The sequence below is a fragment of the Cryptomeria japonica genome, chromosome 11 (assembly GCF_030272615.1).
Source record: "Cryptomeria japonica chromosome 11, Sugi_1.0, whole genome shotgun sequence".
Lineage (NCBI taxonomy): Eukaryota > Viridiplantae > Streptophyta > Pinopsida > Cupressales > Cupressaceae > Cryptomeria > Cryptomeria japonica.
Window position 1 is genome coordinate 706,596,202 of NC_081415.1, and position 22,172 is coordinate 706,618,373.

The following is a 22,172-nucleotide window of genomic DNA, read 5'->3' on the forward strand; positions in this document are numbered from 1 at the left end:
GACTCTTCCCCAAATGATTTTTGGCTAGACTCATGGGATTTGATTCAACATGAATTATTACAACATAGTCCCCAACAGATTCACCATTTTTGTTGTTCACCAAAAGTGATAACCCAAGGACACCTGCAATCCTTCTATGAAATGGCCAATTTCAGTCTACGAAACACATTAGGGCTTGGATAACATAACATAGGACCCTAATTGATCCTCCTGCACTTTGGGTTCTGCTAGACCTAGGGGGGAACACCCTTTTGATGCATTAAATACAATGATTACAGACACATAACTGCATCAACACTAAGCTGATAGATCATTTCACAAGCTCAACAGGTTAGGAAACACTACAAATTGGCTAGATCTGTACAAATAACAAGATGGAATAGAGGTTTGAAAGAATTGAACACAAACCCCTAAACATAAAGGGAAATAAATTTTTCTTTTAAAATTGTTGTTCTGAAGCTATCCTCAAATCTACAAGACCAGTGCCTTGTTCATTGGGCAACAAAGTCTCACACAAAATTGCAAATATGTCAATCATAGTTGCAAATTTGTTTTCCTTATAGAATATCCCTGCATTAACACCTTATATTAATGCATTACTCAGATCCATTCACAACATTATCAAATTTGGGGCACATTCCATTATTCATGATTGATTACAGAGTTTAAAACCTTCCTTGAAGGATACCCACAAACAATCACACAACTTCCTTGAAATTGACAAATTTCATCCTCCTTGAGGATTAAATTCATAATAATGAAATACTTACACAGAGACAATACTGTGGGAATTTTACTCATGCCCGACACAAGTAAGACCTACAACTAAGAAGCCACATCTACAACACTGCACTGCAATCTCTATACCTTGAAAAGATCCACAGAATTGTACACATTTGGGTCATGATATTCAAAAAATGGAAACCATGAAAACTGGAGTACTTCCTCCAAAATTTTGGAACCCTTACAATTGAGAAGAATTGAGAATAAGAAGAGAAGGGAAAGATCATAATCCATCAGAACATGTCATGTGTCTTCTTTTTCCTTAACTGCAAAAATATCTTCTTCATTCCCATGGAAACTACTCTCGAAATATCCCATATTTGTTGAAAAAAACTACTTGATCAGATTCCTTATCTCGAGAGCTTTCCAGTGATATATAATACTTGGTATTTTGGCCAAAAACTAAGCCCTGAGCGAATAAATTCTTCAAGTGTGCACAATCATTTAAATTTTTCATTTTTTAATATAGTTGAAACTATATCATTAATCTGATTTTAATTTTAATTTTTTTGGCCCTTTTTATGCCTTGATGCCCTACCACATGGTGGTCTCTGATTGGTCTATGGGGTCCACTGGGTGCCACCTCAGATGACACCTCATCACTCTACCACTTGTCGGCCACATCAATGCCACTTGTCTATCACCTGTATGCCATGCGTGTGCCACATCACCACCACCTATGCGCCACTAGGATGGGACCCACCTGCTGGACCGCCATGTCACATTGCCACCTAGCTTTCGCCATTTCATGACCCTTAACCTTCGTGCATCTTCAAGCTCCGAAATCGCGTGGGTCGTTGATCTACTTGGAACCTGCTCGATCTTTACCTCGGTTTTTGCGCACGTGGATTTTGCTATTTCGCGAAGGGTATTTTTCAATCATCTTCCCTTTGCAAATCAACGTGAGCTATTGATCTTCTCCAAACCTTCTCGCTAGTTAAATCTTTCCTTCGTGAATCAACATGAGCCGTTGATCTTCTCCAAACTTGCTCGCTGGTTAAGTTGGCCTTTCTCTACAAAATTTTGCCCAGCTGCCTTGGGAATTGTGCCTGTGTGGGGTCCACCTGCCACCACCTAGTCAGCCTCCTCAGTCACCTCGAGAAGTGTACCCAAGCGCATGGGGTCCATTTGAGCACCCAACAGGACCGTCCGTCAAAAACCTTGATGGCTTTGACATTATATTTGCGTGGAGATTTGTATATAAATACCAAAAAATGCCATTTCCCAGCGAATGTGGGATAAATGACTTTGCTTGGGACTACATGTTTTAGGCTTTCTCTACAACTTTAATGGCTCCTCTTTGCATTTGATCAAAATTTTAAAACCTCTTCACACACCACGTGAAGCTTGGATAGATGGCAAGGGCGATGGAGTTGGGATTACAACTAAAAGCACACATTTGCAATGAATAGACATAGCAATTTCAGAAAATCCTTTCTACATGGCCATGAAAACTAGGGAAGGAGAAAATTGCTACTTCATTTGCATTTTTTGATATATACTCTTGCCAAATACACTTTCATTGTTTCAAATTGCCTCTTTCACTAGTCACGTGGGGGGGGGGGGGGGTTTCTATTGGTATGTTTCTTTTTTTTTTGTTTAAAAATTTCTGCCTTCTATAAACTCCAACGCCCAACCAGCACCATGGAGGGAGGAGGGGATAACAACAATTTGCATTGAAAATGAAGTATTTTCTGTTGCCCTCCAAACTCCATGCAGCAGGGAGGAAGTTTCACATTTTGTCTTGTTTTTTATTTCACTCACCTCACGTGAAGGAGGGAGGACTACCAAAAGGCACTAGAGTTGGGCTTTACATCAAGTAATTGCATTATTGTTTTTAACCTCCCCACTCTCCATGCAGGGGCTTCATTGATTTCCATGTGGGGAGAGGAGTATGCTAAAAGGTTGTAAAATCTAGGCTTTACACCAGCCAAAGGCAAATTCTGAAAGCTTCAAAATTTACTGAATTTCCTCCATACTCCACCTTAAATGTAACTGCATCTACCATCATTGCATTTGCTTGTTTTTTATATGCTTGGGTCAACCACCATGTAGAAGGATATTGCTGCCATTTTGACTTGGCAATGCATTTGTTGGAGCCTTCCATTGGTCAATAGAGGAACAAGATTCATTTGCTCTTTCCAGTTCCTCTCCTCCTCTCATTTGTTTATCATTGTCCTCCTTTCATTTTGCTCATTTTTCCTCTAAACATTTCTCTTTTATTCTTAAATCATATAACATATGATTTAAAACAACAATTCAAACTTTGCCTGAAAAGATGCATGAAATGGCCAGCCAGGTCGGGCCCCAAAGTGGGTCTGGCTAAAATTTTTTTTGTTTTCATACAACTGACCTCTGGAATATCTCAAGAACCTTAAAATTACCTTTGGAAATGATTGACACCATTTTCGGATCACTAGACTGAGTTTTGCAACTTTCAGGCACTTGCGCCACATTTTCGCATTTAATCGCGAAGATGTAATTTTCAAAGTGGTCAAAACACCTTTCTGGACCACGCCATCTGACAAGCGTGTACTCTGATATACAAGGATGAAATCTAACAAATAGTTTCTCAAGATGATTCCTGATCAAAGAGATATTAATTTTTGAAAATGCCCAACTGGCTTTGTCAACACTGCGGACCTGATAAAGACAATGTTCTAGCAACACATGATGCCTTTCTCAAAAATACCAAACGACCTCCGTAGACCCTCAAATTTGAAACATAGGTACCTTGAAGTACATATTAAAACTTAGAATTCTCAGTTTGATCACAAGACTGACAAGATGCAAATGGTATGCCCATGAAAATGGCTACATTAACCGGTATAGCACTAAAAGTACAGATCACTAAAAACGATGGCTAAATGAACCCTTTTGAAAACCAACTAAACGGATTGGTAGGAGCCTAAAACTTGAAACATAGATTTTCATCTATACCAATAATAACCCAGAATAAACATTCTATCATGACACTCACTGAGGCAAATTTTACACTTATGCGAAACAGGGCTCCAACTAGGCGCTGAAACAGGGACTTGTCAAAACATACAAATTGCAAACATATTGAACTTTGAAAACTGAGCAAATGAATTCATGAAGACTTGAAATTTTACATGGAGGCACACCTTTATGCATACAAATCAATCCATTTTTAATTTTTTCATGATGATCAATAGGGAAAAAGATATAATCGCTCAAAGTAGGCTACTCAATAAAATCTGCATTTGTGCCTAAAATACACTTTTAGCTCACCCCTCAAAATGGGTACCTCATAAACTTATCCAAATTGAATTTTGAAAGTTGCACATCACTGAATAAGCCAAATGAAAGGTTTAGGACATGTCTCTTGAGCCTTACCCTCTGAAAATCAATTGGCTCCATTTACCCCCTCTCTAACTAGGCCATTCAAACTGGCTCATTTAGGTGCCTTTCTGACATACAGAGCAAAATTTTGAAATGGGCCTATAAAATTTGACTCAAATTTAATGAGTCCCAACAAGCCCTTGGACTCATCCTCTCCCAGTGCCCTGCATCTCCTCTTGCTACGTGTCGGGGCAACTCTCTCCCACCACTCCCACCACTCCGCAAAGTCGGGGCAACTCTCTCCCACCACTCCACAAAGTCGGCAGTGACTATGACATCATCTATATCCAGTTGTGGATCAATGTTGTCATCATCACTACCCTTGGAGTTGTCTTGCATGTCCCTGGTGGTGGGACAAGGTCGGTCCTGAGGTCTCAAAGTGCTCTTGGCTGATCATGCATAGGTAGGAGCGATGGGTGGCACTGTCTGCACCTACCCAAACTGCCTCATGCATCAGTGCCATTATTTGGGCATGACCATGTAGTCCTTCTACCCGAATAAGAATCGGTCTCCCTACATCCATGGTAGCTACAGTCGATCTGCGACCCAAATCCCCATCTCCCAGTACGACTGCTAGACGATGTCACTGATCCCAAGCTGGTCGAGTGAGATGCGCCAGAAGGTCAGGTCTCATGTGCACCATATTCCATGTCGTAGAGGATAGGTGTGTGCCTGTGGCATGTCCAAGGGCATCAACATTGGAAATCCTATGGGTCGAGTGCACACATTGTGCTCAAAGGCCCATACCTATAGTAGGGTGCACACAGTCAGACTATGATACTCATGATGCACATATCGTGAAAGCTCATAGTATAAATGAGCCAACATGTTGCAGCCCCACACGTATACAGTCTGGCTCTCCTTCATCTCTCTAAGAAGTGGCACAAACCCTACTGCCAACTCTGATCCTTGACTATCTATCAAGACTCGTAGTTCTATGGTCGCTATCATGATGTGTCGAATAAGGGGAATGACGACTCATCCCTGGCCTAGTGCTCGTAGATACACATGCCCTGTGATGTCCACCCACCAACCTAAGGCCCACTCCTGTTGGGCAATGAGCTCTCGCTGTGATAGGATAACCATGGTTACTCGCTCCCCTATGATGGGAAGCTGTAGAATCTTGTAGACGTCTACTAATATCACAGCCATCTCCCGCATGGGTAGGTGAAATGACATGGTATCAGCATCCCAGTGCTCCATTAGAGCCCGCAGCATGGGGGCATGGAACTGGAACTCAGGGAGCATATACGTCCACCATAAGCTGACCCTACATAGTAGTCACCGCTCGACCTGCATGAGATCCTCTAATTTGTCTCAAAGAATCTACAATAGATGCCCCACAGTGTTCTCCCGCATCTCAAGCAATCTCTGCACACGCTATCAACATAAAATATTCCATCAGTTTCCTTCATCATCATTTTTGGTGGATGCTCGTGCACCTAGAAGATGGTATCACATCTTGTGGATGACATTGTCCAGAAGGGATGATAGCGCATCCTCCAAACACCAGTACTCATCTAGGACATATGTGCGCTGGCAAGATGAGAGCGCATCCTCTGGATGCCTGTGCTACGGTCCTCCAAAAAATCCTAAAAATATGCATAAAATGACAAAAATGAGTATGACTCGAAGCGTACCTGGTCAGGCTCCTCACCCTTCTCAAGTGTGGTGTGAAGCTCCTTGATCATACTCACCCTAAGCTTCTGTCTGTGAGGCATTTTTCGCTTTGGGTCTATACAATTATGAGCTTGAATGCCTATAGTGAATAGTAAAAATGACCCTTCCATGGGCCCACTTTTGAGTATATAGGTTAAATTTTCATCCACAATGGCTTCCACCTTCTTTGGGACAATTATGGCTCATTTTCCTTCCTATTTTCCCCCACTCTGCTAGCGGCAAAACATGAGGGCCCACTAGTAGAAATATGGCCAATAAATCACTACATGACCAAAAATTTTAGTCACGAGACCAAATTTTAGTAATTTTTTACAAAAAAGCTATGAATGACTAAATAAATGACTAATTTGGTCATCGAGTGAGATCACACAAACAAAAATGACTAATTTGATAGTTGATAGAGAAATTCTAAATAAATGACTATATAATTGTTTGGCTCTTCTCTTAAAGAAATTAGGTACTTGTGGAAATGATATAAAACATTGATCGTAATATTTTTGTTTCTAAATTATTTATTATTTAAATATTATTTTTATTTATAAAAAATAAATTATTTTATTAGCAGATATATTATATTATACTTTTTTATTTCTTTTAAAAATATAATAAGAATAAAAGTATAACAATTTCACTTGGATTTAAAACAATTTTTGAAGATAAAATAAATATTTTACCTTAAATTTTAAAATTATTCTTTATATATATTATCTTAAATTAAAAATTAAAAATATTCTAATTGTCTTAATTAAAACATAAATAAAAAAATTACATTTTAGAAATATTGTTTATAGGCTAAGATGAATGGCGGTAAATGAAAAAATTTCTTTGAGTGAAATTTCATGTTGGGTGCCATTTTTGGTCGGCACTCTACTAGCGCCAAATATTCCATCATACATTAACCTAGGTGGCATTTTGACTATGTTTTGGTTCTATAAAAACTATATGTAGCAATACTGCAAACGGATTGCATGCAAACCTTTCTATACTGCAGTTTTATCATCAGAAGCTTGTTAAAGAATAGTGATTTGTGGCATGCAAGGCTTCATGCATAGAGGAAACTTAACAAAATTCCTAAAAGGGCGCTTAAGAGTCTCTCAAAGTTCCAATACAATAGTTTGATTCATGCAAAAGGTGAGGTTTTAAGCCTTTTAAAACCTTATTTCTTCACAAGAAAAGATTTTATGGTGTTTCCCCATGTAACAGTGAATATTTTAGATTTAAAGTTTTTTATATCATTGAAAGCTCTAACTTCAAGCTATTTAGAAATATGGAGGATATTTTATTCTTGTTATTTTTTAAACATTTTCTCTCCAAATACTGTGCATTAAGATATAAATAGAGAAATGACAATGTTTTGTAGAAGTCAAGGGCATTTTACTGTGTAAAGACAACCTCAAACCTAAACACAAGGAGGAGGGTAATCAAGTCATCTGATGTATGTTTCATTTCATAAGTCACAAAGAGATTTTGTATAAAAAATAAAGAATTCAAGAAGTTGTGCCAAATTGTGACATAAGCTTGTTCCTTTATACATGTCCATCACTTGAAACAACCAGCAAGGTAGTCATTAAGGTCAAAATCTCAGACATTGAAGGGGCATATTTGTAGCCTCTAGAGAACAAAATGATCAAGGATCTCAGTGCTATACATAGACAAATAAATGACTAAATAAATGACTAGATAATTGTCTAGCTCTTCTCTTAAAGAAATTAGGTACTTGTGGAAATGATATAAAAAATTGATCCTCATATTTTTGTTTGTAAATTATTTATTATTTAAATATTATTTTTCTTTATATATAATAAATTATTTTATTAGCAGATGTATTATGCAATATGAAATTTTTGTATCAGATAAACTACCCATCTAGAGAGGAGATTGATGAATTGGCATGCCCTCTTATATCAGTTGGGTTCCCTCGAATTCAATCTATGTAGCAAGGAGTCAAGGTCTTGGGAGAGAGGAATCAAGGAAGGATCTTTGAATCCACCCACCCTTATCCATAGTCGATGGTAGGGCAACAACAAATCCCAAAAACAATACCACTAGAAAAATACTAATAATTGTGCATTTATGTTTTCTCTTTATCTAACCATGCCATGAAATAGCTATATGGCCATGAATTCTCTTGGTATTGATAAGAAGAACCATTATATCTATATTTTATGAAGGCTCTATTTCTATGTGTTAGAATATCCTTTGGGCCACTGTCTTGGTATGTATGACTATTTATGTAAATATCAAACTCTTACTTAATTCTAGAAATTTTAGTGTGTTGCTCTTTAAGGTTGAGAATCCCTTGTGACTTTGCACTGTTATTTTGTGCCTTGATTGCAAATATTTATCCTTTTCTATCATCATTTTGGCTTCACGACTGTAAGATTACTAAGATTCTTTTGTCCTAATGCCTATTGCAATCCTTGTTCTTATGGCATTGTTGCTCAATCCTGCTCTAGATTGTTCTAGTCTACCCTTCAAACATAGAGACCTTACTAAAACATTCATATTAAAAATCAATAGATAGTCTTTGTTGTTTACAACTGTTGAATAATAGTGATTGACTACTTTTATCTCCTAAACCTTTTAGACCTGTAAATAAATATAACATTACTACCATGATTATATTGCTTGTCCCTCTTGAGCAATCAGCTTAATTGCCCATGTATGCACTCCAATAGATATCTCTTTTATGCCTTTAGCTATTTTCCTCTTTAGTTATGATGTCCATTGTAGATGCTTTAGGTTTGGACCTCCATTACTTGATCATTGACTCTTCTCTTCAATGTTTTGAGTGTCTTTGATCATACCTAGGTGTGTGCTGCTCTATGAACTCTATTCTATAAAGATAATGATCCCCTTCTTATTGATAACTAAGTGTTATTCTATTTGATATCTTGACTACTATTTCTCTGTCTCATGGGGCTGAGTGATTCTTTTAAATCATTAAATAAATCTCTTATGACCATTCTATGGCTTCTCTTACTGTCTTAATGGTTGTAACTCTGTCCTAATACTGTCCTAACCTTGTCTACACCTTGAGTAGACTTAATCATGACCTCATATATCTCTTTTTTCACCATTGGGTGTTTCTTGGAAGGACCATAATGATAGTCATAATAGGACTTCATGTTACCCTTGTACATTTTAATGGTCTTTGGAAGCTCGTTGATGGTGGCTTTGAGTTTCTTGGAATCTCTATTGCTCCTTTGGGTAGATGACTTTTATGACTGTATTTGCCTTGCTCTTTTGAGCTTTAATTACTCTATGTCTTAAGACTTTTTAATGACTACCATTCCTCTTGGGCTATTCATATCATGCTTTGGCAAAGACTATCATTAAAGTCATAGTGATATTTGAGCCTTAATCTCTATCACATTGATGTTTGGCTGTCATTTTGAATTTATGTTTACCAACAAGATCTTGGATCAATATTCTCATATCTTTTCCTTGACTTTCAACAATAAGGATTATCATTTAATGCCCCTAGATGCTACCTATTGATGACTATCAAAACTGATTTTGATTGCTTCTTTGTGCTTAGAATGTGTTTATCTACAACATTATTTTTTAGGGAGGAAACTCTTCAAACCTTCATAACTGTTCTTTAGCTTTTCTTCCTATTTTGTATAGATGCTTTGTAGTTGTGATCATTGATCATGTTGCCACCCCATGTAATAATGAATTGATTGTCTTGATTCTTATGTGAAGCATGACTACATTTTTTGTATGTTGTCATGTGAATATGATATGTCTCCTTTATACTTTGTAGCTTTCCATCATGTCTATCATGATAACTCAATGATGAACCACTAGTACCAAACCGATACTGATAGGGGGGGTGAATCAGTAAAAACACAAATATAGTCCAAAATCGGTTTGACAACAAATATTCTAAGCGACTAGCAAATAGGAATAACTATTCAACACAAATTGCAACTGGTAAAGCCAAGAGTGTCTAAAACAGGTATTGACCAGTCGAACACTTAGCTTTTCATTTAACTCAAAACAACACTACCATTTCACCCTCATGCATGAATAGGTAAACTATCCTCTAATTGTCACAACAGTTAGTTTAGTATGCTTTATAGACAAGCATAAAATACAGAACCATCATATGCTCAGCAGGTAATAACAATGCATCACAAGATAGAAGCATCACACATAACACACATATTTTCCACATGGAAACCCAACTGGGAAAAACCACGGTGGGGATGAATACCCACAAGTTGCTTTTGAACTCTTTTGAAGTCCGCTTTGTTAGGAGCCTTGTTCGGTTAAAGACATTACAATAGGTTCTGCTAGGAACCGATCTTGTTAGTGATCACCTGGTTAAGGGATAGCTATAATACCCGGTTAAGGGTTAAACCCGGTAGGGTCACCTTGTTAGAGGATTTCAAGAACTCAATAACTAAAGGATCTCCTAAGCTCTATAGCTTCTCAGAACTCATTAACCTCAAGTTACCCAGTTAAGGGATTTGAATCAAGCCTATTAGGACCACCCTGTTAGGGGATTTTACAACTGTTGAAGTGGTTAGAGATCAACAGGAATTACAATTATCTGGTAACAACACTCAATGCTAATGCAGATCCATTTTGGCTCCTCTTCACCTTCTACACATTCACTTTGTAGGTATCTCTTCTCTCCTTTGGTCTGGCAAGAATCGTGTATCACTTCCCTTGGATACACATTCACATTTTTTGCCAACAACCCTAGAAAGAAACACAACATCGACCTTATAGGAAACATACAGGTTGGTAGCAAAAACCCTAAACCCTAAACCTGTTAGGTTAAGCAATTCAAGTGGTTCAATCCTGACCATTGAATCATACTGCATTAAATGGAACAATCTTGAATCGATCTCAAGACATTCTCCATCATCCATTATCCACTGATTTCATGGCAGCTGATAACCCATCACATATTATCACCGTTTGACAGACTTCGCTCATTCCCGAGGTAGATAGGAATAGTCTTCTTCATGCAAGATCCTTCACATGCACAGAGCTTATGTGGCAACATGATCTATCCTCCATTATACTGCCAACTCATCACACAAAGATCATCGATTGAGTCACACAGACTTGAGGTACTCCAACTGGAAATCCTGAAGTGGAAGCTACCTACCAACTAGTAGTCATACAATGCTTCCATGTGCTGGTTCCCATAACTACATTCTGGTTCACCTTCACATGTCGATTCATCATGAACAAATATACTGCTTCACTTTGGCATATAAACTGGTTCATACATATGTTGGTTCCTCTCTCTTTTCACCTATCACATGTGTCAGTTCACACCAATGTCTCATATTGACATCAATGACAACATACAATATCATTATGTCTTCATGCCGGTTCACATAATGCCAACAATCTCCCCCTTTGGCATTGATGGCAATATACAAAGATATCTTCTCCTCTTCACATCTTCTCCCATTTGCTGCAAATATCTTTTCACTTCACTCCTTCTCCCCCTTTGACAACAATGCCAAAGTGGAGGTACAAGCATCTCTATTTCATCATGTTGCTTCCCCTGAGGAGTAGCATCCTTCAACACATCAATCAACCAAAAATTTGTCTTTCCAGTACCTGACTAATGTGGAACAATTACTTTTAGTTCACCACCTCAAGGGGCAATACCCCTAATTCACCTCTCAAATGCACAAATGTTGTCTTTGTGAGAGGCTTGGTGAATATGTCTGTTAACTGCTCCTTACTGAACACATGCTCTAGTGCAATCTCTTTATTCTGAACCTTTTCTTTCAAGAAATGATACTTAAACTCAAAATGCTTGGTTCTAGAATGTAAAACTAGATTCTTTGATATATTGATAGCACTTGTGTTATCATAGAATATACTTACTAGTTCAGATATAGGGATCTTGAAGCCTTCCAGTACATGCTCCATCTAGATTGTCTGAGTGCAGTTCATGAAAGCTGTAACATACTCTACTTTCGCTATAGACTAAGAGATGCAACTCTTCTTTTTACTCATCCATGAGACCAGTCTACAACCGAGAAAGAATGCACCACTAGTTGTGCTTTTTCGGTCATCCACATTACCTACCCAATCAGCATCTATGAACACTTTCAGATTAAAATCATTGCTGTATGGGTACCACAACCCATAGTCAACTGTTCCCTTTAGATACCTAAGAATTCTCTTGACTGCAATCAAGTGGGATTCTCTTGGACTCTTCTGGAACCTTGCAGTATTGCCAACTGCATGTGCAATATCCAGTCTACTATGCACTACATAATGCAACTTGCCAATCATTGATCGGTATTCCTTCTCATCAACCAGTGTGGAATCATCCTCTTTTGTCAATTTGCAACCGGTCACCATCGGTGTACCAACCAGTTTGCTATCTTCCATGCCAAAGGTTTTTAGTACCTCTTTGACATATTTGGATTGAGTGATAAAGATTCCATCTTCCATCTACTGGATCTATAGTCCAATGAAGAACTTAATCTCCCCTATGAGTGACATCTCAAACTCTTTCTTCATCTCATCAGCAAACTCATGACTCATCTTGTCATCTCCACCAAAGATGATGTCATCAACAAAAACTTCACAAATCAAGATCTGATCTCCTTTAGACTTCAAGTAGATATTGCTATCTTCACTTGTTCTCTCAAATCCAATCTTCACAAGATGGGAATGTAGGCACTCATACCATGCCCTAGGTGCTTGCTTTAGACCATATAATGCTTTATGTAGCCTACATACCATGTCACTATCTTTAGATAGGGAAAACCCATCTAGTTGCTCAATATACACCTCCTCTTCAAGTACACCATTTAGGAATGCAGATTTTACATCCATTTGATATACTTTGAACCTTTTAAAAGCTGCATATGCAAGAAGCATATGAACTCCTTCCAATCTGGCTACAGGAGCAAAGGTTTCTCCATAGTCTTCTCCTTCTTCTTGAGCATATCCTTTGCATACCAATCTAGCTTTATTCCTAATCACTGTGCCATCCTCATTCAACTTATTTCTGAACACCCATTTGGTGCCAATGACATTTTTATGCTCAGGTCTCGGTACCAAGGACCATGTACCATTTTCCTCTATCTAATCAAGTTCCTCTTCCATTGCCTTGATCCAGTCTTCATCTTTATGAGCTTCTTTGAATGACTTAGGCTCAAATTCATAGATCATACATGAGTTTTCTCTCATCTTTCTTCTTGTAAGGATTCCTGCATCCTTATCACCTATGATCTTCTTAGGATCATGACTCAACTTGACATATCAAGGAATGGTCTTAACTAGTTCTTCTTGCTTTTCTTCTTCATCCTCATCTTCATCAGTATTAGCATTCACTGGTTCCGGGACACTATTACTGGTACTTGGTTGGCTAGCAACTGGTTCCCAGAAGGTTGCAACCAGTTCATTTACAACTTGCTCTATGTCGGTTTCCTCAATCTTCTCAGAGGATTCATCAACTCTTACATTGATGCTTTCCATAATTCTCTGAGTCCTATTGTTGTAGCACTTGAAAGCTTTACTCTTGGTGGAATATCCTAGAAATATTCCCTCATCACATTTAGCTTCAAATTTGCCCTGATGTTCACTTCTCTTGTTGTAACATTTTCTACCAACTACCTTAAAGTAGCTAACCACAGGTGTCTTACCGGTCCAATACTCATAAGGAGTTTTTTCCTTACCCTTTTTGATGAGTACCCGGTTCATAGTGTAGACTGCAGTGCTCATCGCTTCTCTCCAAAAGGTGTGAGCTACCTCTCCTTGAATCAACATGGTTCTAGCTGCTTCAGCCATAGTTTGGTTATTCCTCTCTGCTAGGCCATTCTATTATGGAGTCCGAGGGGTAGACAGCAGTCTCCTGATGCCAAATTCTTCACAATACTTGATCAGTTCTAAGGCATTTGATCCTTTTACCACTTTCCTTCTCCACTAATGCTCTGAAATCTTTGAATTTCCCAAAAGCTTCAGACTTGTCTTTCAAGAATGTGACCCACATCATTCTTGAGCAGTCATCAGTGAGGATCATGAAGTACCTATCACCTTGCACACTTCTATTTTTCATAGGACCACACAAATAAGTATGTACAAGATCAAGCAAGTTGTCAGCAGTGAAAGATTTACCTTTAAAAGTTGAGGAAGACATTTTCCCCAATTGACACTCTCTACAGAAGGTGTTATCCAGTTTGTTTAGCACCAACAACCCTCTAACTACCTTGATCTTACTAGCCTTTACAATGTTATCAATGTTTATATGACAGAGTCTCCTATGCCATATCCAACTATCGTCAAGCTTAGCCATAAGACAAGTACTTACATTTGCATTCAATTGAAATAAGTTACCTTTGGTCTGCATGCCAGTGGCCACCAATTTACCATATTTTCCTTTGATTCTGCAAACTCCATTCTTGAATTGCAAAGTGAGGCCACTATCATTTAGTTGGGCAACACTTAGAAGGTTGTGTCTGAGACCATCAACCCAGTTCACATTGTCAACACTACTCTTTCCATTCAAAGAGATGGACCCTCTGCCTTTGACCATGCATGGTGCATCATTGCCAAAGCAAACCACACCACCATCATACTCCTCTAAGGATAGAAACTTGCTCCGATCACCAGTAATATGGTGAGAACAACCACTGTCAATGATCCACTCATTTGAATTATCAAACTAGGAGATAAGAGCCTTCTTGTCTGCCACATCTTCCTTTACATCAACAAACACAATATCTTCATTCTCTTCATCTTTTGATTCCTTATATGTGACACCTTCATCAACTGCAACAAAATAGTTTCTCTGGTTTCCTCCTTTTGAATTTCTTGAACCTTTCTAGTTTATCCTTGTTGTCGCTATTAGGACAATTCATAGCAATATGTCCAATCCAGTTACAAGAAAAACATTTCAAAGGGAGCTTACCTTTGTATTTACCAGTTCCTTTTGGAAATTTCCTGGCAAGAAGAGCTTCAAATTCCATCAGAAACTCTTCATCATTCATTTCTCTATTCTGGTTAGGTTTCCCACTAGTGCTAGCCTCTTTTCCTTTTCTGGATGGTATAGCAGAGGCTCTAAATGTTGATTCTATCTTTTGAACACTGCCATCAAAACTATTCAACTCATAGGCTGTCAACTTGGCTATGATGGAATCCAAGGACACCTTAGACTTGTCTATTGATCTTAGCTCCTAAATAGTAGCGACCCTTATTGCATAGACCGACAACAGGGATCTCAGGACTTTACTTACCATAGTGGAATCTTCTATTTTGCCACCTACACTCTTGATTTATCCAACAACCATTTTGATTCTTATTCCATACTGCTGAATGGTCTCTCCTTCAACCATCCGCATGTCTTCAAACTTCCCTCTTAGGCTTTCTTCCTTAGCCTATTTTACATGCTCATCACCCCCATAGATATTTTCAAGAGCATCCCATACCTCTTTGGGATTTGCCTTGTCCTGAACATCAACAAATTCAATGTCAGATAGACTAATGATGAGGGCTTCCATGGCTTGCCCATTTTCTTGTATCTCTCTCTTTTGGTCATCAGTGAGAGTATCGGTAGGAACAACATATACATTTTCAACATAACTCCAATGTTGAACACCCATGCTTTTGATGAATATCTTCATCTTGTCTTTCCATATACTGAAGTTTTCCCTATTAAACTTTGGACCTTCCCTCTTCATCATTTGACTAGGATCTTTTCCTCAAGCAGTTAAGCTTACAACACAGAGGACCTAGAGGTGCTCTAATACCAATGTATAACTCAATGATGAACCACTAGTACCAAACCAGTACTGAGAGGGGGAGGTGAATCAGTACAAACAAAAATACAGTCCAAAACCAGTTTGACAACAAATACTCCAAACGACTATCAAATAGGAATAACTGTTCAACATAGACTGCAACCGGTACAGCCAAGAGTGTCTAAAATAGGCATTGACCGGTCAAACACTTAGCTTTTCATTTAACTCAAAAAAACACTACCATTTCACCCTCATGCATGAATAGGTAAACTATTCTCTGATTGTCACAATAGTTAGTTCAACATGCTTTATAGACAGGCATAAAATACAAAACCATCATATGCTCAGTAGGTAATAACAATGCTTCACAAGATAGAAGCATCACACATAACACACATATTTTTCACGTGGAAACCCAATTGGGAAAAACCACGGTGGGGATGAATACCCACAAGTTGCTTTTGAACTCTTTTGAAGTCCTCTCTGTTAGGAGCCTTGTCCGGTTAAAGACATTACAATAGGTTCTGCTAGGAACCGATCTTGTTAGGGATCACCCGGTTAAGGGATAGCTATAATACTCGGTTAAGTGTTAAACCTGGTAGGGTCACCTTGTTAGAGGATTTCAAGAACTCAATAACTAAAGGATCTCCTAAGCTCTATAGCTTCTCAGAACTCATTAACCTCGAGTTACCCGGTTAAGGGATTTGAATCAATCCTATTAGGACCACCCTATTATAGAATTTTGCAACAAGCCAGTTAAGGCTACCCTGTTAGGGGATTTTACAATTGTTAAAGTGGTTAGAGATCAACAGGAATTACAATGATCTGGTAACAACACTCAATGCTAATGCAGATCCATTTTGGCTCCTCTTCACCTTCTACACATTCGCTTTGCAGGTATCTCTTCTCTCCTTTGGTCTGGCAAGAATCGCGTATCACTTCCCTTGGATACACATTCACAACTTTTGCCAGCAACCCTAGAAAGAAACACAACATCAACCTTATAGGAAACATACAGGTCAGTAGCAAAAACCCTAAACCCTAAACCTATTAGGTTAAGCAATTCAAGCAATTCAATCTTGACCATTGAGTCATACTGCATTAAATGCAACAATCTTGAATCGATCTCAAGACATTCTCCATCATCCATTATCCACCAATTTCATGGTGGCTGATAACTCATCACACGTTATCACTATTTGATAGACTTCACTCATTCCCAAGGTAGATAGGAATAGTCTTCTTCATGCAAGATCCTTCATGCACACAGAGTTTACGTGGCAACATGATCTATCCTCCATTATACTGCCAACTCATCACACGAAGATCACCAATTGAGTCACAGAAACCTGAGGTACTCCAACTAGAAATCCTGAAGTGGAAGCTACCTACCAACTGGTAGTCATACAATGCTTCCATGTGTCGGTTCCCATAACTACATGCCGGTTCACCTTGACATGCCAGTTCATCATGAACAAATATACTACTTCACTTTCGCATATAAACTGGTTCATACATATGCCGGTTCCTCTCTCTTTTCACCTATCACATGTGCCAGTTCACACCAATGTCTCATATTGACATCCATGACAACATACAATATCATTATGTCTTCATGTCGGTTCACATAATGCCAACATATCATAGCAAGTCTATTTATGATCTATGTCACCAATTTTGTGTCATTTAAGACATGAGCTCTCCATATTTTGAAATTATAATATTTGTAGGTGCAACTACTTTATGAAATCTCTGCATTTTTTTACAAGTTTAGATAAATTAATCAAGTTTGACAGAAATTGTGTCAGAAATGAAAGTAATAGTTAAGGGATAGAATTCTTTTAACGTGCATAGAATAGTCATCAAGAATCTTCCCATTCCCCAAAATGTACAATCTATCTTTAAGTGCTCTCCTGAGTGTCGAATAAAAATCACTATATCTATTCAATATCCAAGTATACTTTCCAATCTCTACCACTTCTTTCACTTGACAATTGTAGTAGTAGTTCCCAAGTGCAATGACCTTCGCATCTCCAATGCAAATGTGTAGTTTTCAAATTTGCCACATTTGCTTTTATAATTTGGTGAAATATTTTGCCACAAGAGTAATTACATGAAACAAAAACACAAAACTATTGTGAATGGATCAAATCATGTACCAGCCCAAGGAGGAGGAAACATTGAAGTGATTTCCTCATTATTGTTAGACACTCTACAAGAAAGAACTCCAATTTCACATGAAGAAACTGCCATTCTTGTAGTAATGACACTATGATTCGAATCTTGTCCAGATATGGGATTATTTCTTCCCTGCACCACATCTTCAGCTACAATTTCTAAAAATGATGGAAAGACTTGAAAACATCATCTTGTTTTTCTTTTTTTTTGTTTTTGTCTTTTTATATATTTTTCGATAAGCCTTTCCTGAAGCTTAGGATTAGAAGCAACCGTAATAAGCTCCTTCTTTACATCAATAAACGCATCACCCATTTTTATATCTTCCATTTCCTCGGTGCGATAAGTATATAGATTACATAAAGAATCATTATAACCATCCCAGTTGATTTTGTTGGTCCCCTAAAAAAATTTATAGTACACTCCACAACTACTTTGTAACACAATTCCTGCATAAATTTTTCACTATTAGAATCTCTACATATTTGCCTATTAAGATCCTTGAGCAACTATAGAGTTTCTACGGTTTTCTCATAAATGATGCCCTTTGAAAGGTCTGAGGAAATACTCTTCACCAACATCATTTTCTTGAGCTTAAAATTTTCATTTGAAAGAAGGAAGAGCTTTGATGAGTCTAGAAATAATCCAATCCTCATTACAGTTCCTAATAATGTACTCTAAAATCCACTTTGAACTTTTCTTGTTGCTTCTGATTCTAGAAGGAGCGGCCATCAAACATTTGGAAGAGCCTTGTAAAGTACATAACTTTTGTCTTCTTTCTATATTTTCTATGTCCTTGGTGTGATAAGTCCATAGCTTACATAAAGCATCATTATAACCATCTCAGTTGATTTTCCAAGTCCCCTAAAAATTTTTATAGTACACTCCATAGCTATTTTGCAACACAATTCCTGCATAAATTTTTCACTGTTAGAATCTCTACATATTTGCCTTTTAAGATCCTTGAGCGACTATAGAGTTTCTACTATTTTCTCAGAAATGATGCCCTTCGAAAGGTTTGAGGAAATACTCTTGAGAAACATCATTTTCTTGAGCTTAAAATTTTCATTTGAAAGTGAAAAGAGATCTGATGAGTCCAAAAATAATCCTCATTGTAGTGAATGATAACATACTCCAAAAACCACTTTGCACTTTTCTTGTCGCTTTAGATTTCAGAAGGAGTAGTCATCAAACATTTGGAAGCACCCTATAAATCGCATAGCTTTCATCTGCATTCTATATCCTCCATGTCCTCGACACGATAATTCCATAGCTTACATAAAGCATTGTTATAACCATCCCAGTTGATTTTGTAGGTCCCCTGAAAATTTTTACAGTACACTCCACAGCTACTTTGCAACACAATTCCTACATAAATTTTTCACTGTTAGAATCTCTGCATATTTGCCTATTAAGATCCTTGAGCGACTATAGAGTTTCTATAGTTCTCTCAGAAATGATGCCCTTCGAAAGGTCTGAGGAAATACTCTTCAGCAACATCATTTTCTTGAGCTTAAAATTTTCATTTGAAAGCAAGAAGAGCTTTGATGAGTCCAAAAATAATCCAATCCTCATTGTAGTGTCTGATAACATACTCTAAAATCCACTTTACACTTTTCTTGTCACTTCCAATTTCAGAAAGAGTAGCCATCAAACATTTGGAAGCCCCCTGTAAATTGCATAGCTTTCATCTTCTTTCTATATCTTTTGTGTCCTCAGTGCAATAAGTCTATAGCTTACATAAAGCATTATTATAACCATCTCAGTTGATTTTTCAAGTCCCCTAAAAAATTTTACAGTACACTCCATAGCTACTTTGCAACACAATTCCTGCATAATTTTTTCACTGTTAGAATCTCTACATATTTGCATGTTAAGATCCTTGAGCAGCTATAGAGTTTCTATGGTTTTCTCAAAAATGATGCCCTTCAAAAGGTCTGAGGAAATACTCTTGAGCAGCATCATTTTCTTGAGCTTAAAAGTTTCATTCGAAAGTAGGAAGAGCTTTGATGTGTCGAGAAATAATTCAATCCTCATTGCAGTGCCTGATAACGTACTCTAAAATCCACTCTGCACTTTTCTTGTCGCTTCCAATTTCAGGAGAGACCATCAAACATTTGGAAGCACCCTATAAATTTCCTAGCTTTCATCTGCTTTCCATTAGTCATCCACAAAAGCTAGATATGGAGTTATAACATGACCAAACTCCATGATGTCCCATTATTTGTGCCTTCACAATTGACTCATTGTGAACATATGAGGAAATACTCTTCAACAACATCATTTTCTTGAGCTTAAATTTTTTATTTGAAACAGGAAGAGCTCTAATGAGTCTAGAAATAATCCAATCCTCATTATAGTGCTTGATAATGTACTCTAAAATCCACTCTACACTTTTCTTGTCACTTCCAATTTCAAAAGGAGCGGCCATCAAATATTTAAAAGTGCCCTGTAAAGTGCATAGCTTTCATCTGCTTTCCATTAGTCATCCACAAAATAACTAGCACTTGCACCAAATAAAGTGCAATGGTTATGTCGATAGTAAGATATATAAAATGTGATTTCAATCTTGTATAAATTTATGTATTAAACAAAACTTTCATGATTATGTTGTATTTGAATTTCTTTGCATTAAAGTATAAATCATTAATGTGTCATCATTGAATATCACTAGTTACTTGAATGTGCCTTGAATGTGTCATCTTTGGATTTTTTTTACGTTTTTTATTCTCATGAACAGGTATTGAAGCCCTTGCATGGGTGATAAAGCTTGTTTTGATAGGACCTGGAGACTTTTGAAAAGGTGGGCAAGAAAATCGGAGTTTGCTGCAACAAATTTGAAGTTAGTGAGGTCATCTATAGCAAATTTAGAGGTAATTTGAAATCCTCATTGCTGAAAGTAAGCTAATAGGAAAAACACACACATTCCGCTCTTAGTAGGTAAAATTCAAATGAATGTAAGATAGATCTCAAAACAATGACTCATTGTATCCTCTTCTTTCTATTACGGTCTCAAAATGTAAGATAGAATGTAGAGTATTATAGATGGATCAGTGTCAAAGGTTGACTATGGAGAAATATCATGCACATGATGAAAGAGTAGCTAATGAGAGGAGCTTAGACAAATATCCATGTCCATGTAATGATTGTCTTGGTGGAAAGGTGAAAAAAAGAAATGTGATTTATCGACATATGATAAGTTGTGGGCATAGCGGTATAAGCCCTTGGGATTACAATTATTATGAAGATATGATAGAATTGTAGATTGTGAGAGATGAAGAGGCAAAAAACATAGATGAAGTGGCAGAAAACATAGATGAAGTGGCACCAAACATAGATGAAGAGGCAGAAATGTTTAATGAAGGGTTTGAATTTGATAGAATATTGAATGAGGGTCTAAGAGATGATTGGGCCAAGTCAATGGAGGATGCTTTAAATCCTATTTATGCTAATTGTAAGTTAATTCATTTGATAACAATCCTTCAAATTCTTAACTTGAAAGTGGTGCATGGTTGGACAAATGAGAGTGTAGATCAGTTATTGGTATTATTAAGTTCATTGTTAACAGCTGACTCCACATTGCCAACAAAATGAAGTCAATGTAAAAATTAAATCAGTAAGCTCAGCTTGGGGTATGAAAACATCCACACATGTGTGCATGGTTGTGTATTATTTCACAAAAATCTTGCAAGTGACAGTGAATGTCCAAAATGTTATGAAGTGAGGTATAGACAAGAGTTGAAATCAGCTATGGTTCCTAGAAAAGTTCTTCATCACTTTTCGATAATCCCATGATTACTCTGAATGTATAGGTGTAGAGACATTGTTGAACTTATGTAGTGGCATGCCCAAAATAAGAGCATTGATGGAAAACAATGACATGTGCCTGATTCAAGGATGTGGATGAAATTTGATAATAGATGGCCTGATTTTTCTCAAGATCCTCATAATATAAGGTTGGGTTTGGCTCTAGCTGTGGTGAACCCATTCTCAAATCAAAGTACGAAATTGTCAACTTGGCCAGTGTTTCTAATAAATTATAACTTTCCTCCATGGTTAGAAACTAAACCATTTTTCTTAATGTTATCATTGATTATACCAAGAAAGAAAAGTGTGACTTCAGAAACAATAGATGCTTATTGTATGATGAGCTAATGGAATTGTGAAAAGGAATTGAAGCAATTCAATCTTTAAGGGGTGGTCATTCAATAAAATTCACTTTAAGATATTCCTTATTGTTTACGATTCATGATCTTCCTGCGTATGACACATTATCTAGTCTCTTTGTTCATGGATACCATGGATGTCCTTCTTACAACTTTAAGGATTTTGTGAGGCACTCAAGAAGTTTGTATAAGTATATTTATTGTGGACATCGTGCTTACCTTAAAATGGATCATCCATATCGTAAGCAAAAAACACATTTCAACGGTA